The sequence below is a fragment of the Trichechus manatus genome, unplaced genomic scaffold (assembly GCF_000243295.1).
Source record: "Trichechus manatus latirostris isolate Lorelei unplaced genomic scaffold, TriManLat1.0 scaffold00119, whole genome shotgun sequence".
NCBI lineage: Eukaryota > Metazoa > Chordata > Mammalia > Sirenia > Trichechidae > Trichechus > Trichechus manatus.
The window spans coordinates 7023945-7027558 of NW_004444055.1; positions in this window are offsets into that span (position 1 = coordinate 7023945).

Consider the following 3614-nt stretch of genomic DNA (forward strand, 5'->3'; position numbering starts at 1 on the left):
ACATGTTGTGGGGTTGTTAACCAATGTCATAAAACAACATGTGTACTTCTGTTTCATGAGAAACTATTTGTTCTGTAAGCCTTCACCTGAAGTACAATTAAGAAAATAAATAAAATAAATAAATAAATAAACTACTCTCTCTTCTGCCTACTAGTTATATGATCCTAAGCCAAGTTCCTCTTCTGTATAAGGATCAAACAATGGCATCCACCTCCTAAAGTTAAGCACTTAGAACAGTGTTTGGCACAAAGTAGGTACTCAATAAATGTTTGCTATTCTTATTCTGGAGCCCTGGTGGTGCAGTGGTTAAGAGCTCAGCAACTAACCGAAAGGTCGGCAGTTCAAATCCAGCAGCTTCTCCTTGGAAACCCTACGGGGCAGTTCTACTGCTTGCTAAAGACAGGACGATTAATAGCTAATGAATAGCTAATGAACCTATGGAAGGAGGCTGGTGGCACAGTGGTGAAGCACTCAGCTGCTAACCAAAAGGTCGGCGGTTCTAACATAACAGCTGCTCGAAGGAAGAAAGATGTGGCAGTCTGCTTCCGTAAAAGTTGCAGCTTTGGAAACTCTGTGTGGGCAGTTCTACCCTGTCCGACAGGGTCGCTGTGAGTTAAAATCACTCTATGGAAATGTATGGCAATGGTTTTTTTTTATTTTATTTTATTTTTTTTTTGTTTTTTGGTTTAATGGACCTATAATAGCTGGCACTTTGTAAATATTTATACATGACTAAAAAAAAAAAAAAAACAAACCCGTTGCATTCAAGTCAGTTTGGTCTCATAGTGACCCTATAGACATGATAGGTATTATTTTTCATTCTATAATGAACAAAGAGATGACTGTGAAAACAACACTCTCCCTTGGTTATTCAAAATTGCACTTTGCCTAAACTGAACATAGCCTCTTCCATAGATTTCCAATATAAAACATTTAGATAGCTGTCAACTATTATCTCTCCCTTCCTCTCGCATTCCTGGTTATAAATCCAGACCTACTGCAGACTGAATTAAGCTTCGCATTCTGAAATAGCTATTATATTAAAGCATCTTTCCAATAGCAATCAGTTTACTGATCTGTAAAATGGGCAACCCAAACAGGTGTCCCTATGGGAGCCACTTAGTGGGTGAATTCTCCACTATCCAGGTTTTGGTCCTCTGGTTAGGCAGCCTCAGAAGCTTGGCATTGAGCAAAGAAGAAAGCCATCTCTCAGAGACAGACTCCCCTTAACCAAGCTTATCACTGAGACTCGTGTATGAAACCATAATGCCAATTGATTAATTTACACCAACTGATTAATTTACAAGGAGAAATACCAAAGTAGGCCCAAAACTAGATTAGCTGATAGCTGCATTCATTCCCTGTGGGCCAATCTTCATGGAAAACCAGATTCTAATTAGAAGGCTACTTGGTGAATGTGGAATTAGAAGGAAGGCAGATAACAATCATCCCCAGAGTAATCAGAATTAAGGCTTGTATTACAACTAGATTGAATAGGAGCCCTGTTAGCACAGTGGTTAAGTGCTCAGCTGCTAACCAAAATGTCAGCTGTTCAAACCCACAAGCCACTCCTCAGGAGAAGGATGTAGCAGTTTGCTTCCATAAAGATTATAGCCTTGGATAATTTACACATAATAGGAATTTCAGAACAGTAGGAGAAAAAAAGTACAGAGAGAATTTTTGGAGATTTATTGGCAGAAAACTTCCCTAATATCATGAAAGACAAGAAGGTTTCCAACCAAAATGCTCAATGAACCCCATTCAGGATAGACCCCAAAAGAAGGTCACCAAGACATATCATAATCAAACTTTCCAAAACCAAAGACGAACAAAGAATTCTGAGAGCAGCTAGTGAAAAACGAAATACCACCTACAAAGGGGCACCAATAAAACTAAGGGCTGATTTCTCAGCAGAAACCATACAGGCAAGAAGGCAATGGGATGACATATACAAAACCCTGAAAGAAAAGAATTGCCAACCAAAAATCATATCCAGCAAAAATTGTCTTTCAAATACGATGGCAAAACTAGGACATTTCCAGATAAACAGAAATTAAGGGAGTTTGTAAAAACCAGTGAACCTTACAAGAAATATTAAAGGGAGTCTTTTGGAAAGAGAACCAATGAAGAAAAAAAAAAGATTATAACCTTGGAAAGTCTATGGGGCAGTTCTACTCTGTCCTACAGGGTCGCTATGAATTGGAATTGACTCGATAGCAACAGATATTAAGACTAGATAGGTCAAGTCCTTTGCTTGGCAGATAACCCCTCTGAAAGATAGTTTACCTTACTTCAACAGTAATTAGCCTCCTTTCTGAAGGACACATTCTTTCTTTGTCTCTGCAATCAACTTCAAGTCTGTTAGAGCCACGTCTTTGGGGCTTAGAAGTCATTCCATCCTTTAAAATAATTTGCCTCTATAATCTGAATTCTTAATATGTTGGTTTCACAATTTAATTCTCCTAGAAGGCAATCTCCTTTCCAAAATTCTAAGTTCATAGGAAGTGTTATGGACTGAATTGTCTCTCCTGAAAAATGTGCATCCGCTTGGCTAGGCCATGATTCCAGTATTGTGTAGTTGTCCACCATTTTGTCATCCGATGTGATTATCTTATGTTTTGTAAATCCTAACCTCAAAATTGTATCTTGAGTCAATCTCTTTTGAGATATGAAAGAGAGAATTGAACAGAGAGGATGGGGACCTCATAGCACCAAGAAAGAAGTGCCAGTAGCACAGAGTATCCTTTGGACCCGGGGTCCCTCTGCTGAGAAGCTCCTAGACCAGGGGAATATTGATGACAAGGACCTTCCCCCAGAGCCGGCAAAGAGAGAAAGAATTCCCCTATAGCTAGTACCCTGAAATCGGACTTCTAGCCTCCTAGACTGTGAGAGAATAAATTTCTCTTTGTTAAAGCCATCCACTTGTGTTATTTCTGTTATAGCAGCACTAGATAACTAAGACAGGAAGGTACTTCCCTATTTCTCCCAAATGCTACCTACAATAAGATAATCACTTAGGCTAACACAAAACAAACCCCTTTTTTTTGTATCCCCTTCTTTAATGCTCCCTTTCCAGAGGTCAACAGCACTCTTACCTAACTGTGGCACTTGGAAATGCTGGTGGCACCATTTATACATACGTGTATGAGAGGTACTCTAAATGGCACACAATGGAGCCTTTACTATTTTGCTTTTATTTGTATTAATTGTTGCTGTTGTCGTTGTTGCTGGCTACCATCAAATTGAGTCAGCTCCCAATTCATAGAGACCCCATGCACAATGGAATTAAAGCCTACCTGGTACTGCACCATCTGCATGATCAGTTGCAGATCAGACCATTGTTATCCACAGGGTTTTCAATAGCTGATTTTTGAAAGTAGGTTGCCAGGCCTTTCTTCCTGGTCTATCTTAGTCTGGAAGCTCTGCTGAAACCTGTTCAGCATCATAGCAACACACAAGCCTCCACGGACAGACAGGTGGTGGCTGTATGAGGTGCATTGGCAAGGAACAAAACCCAGGTCTCTAGCATGGAAGGCAAGAATTCTACCACTAAACCACCACTGCTCCCATATTGTTGTAGTTGCACTCCACTTATATCAAGGGATAGTGGTTTT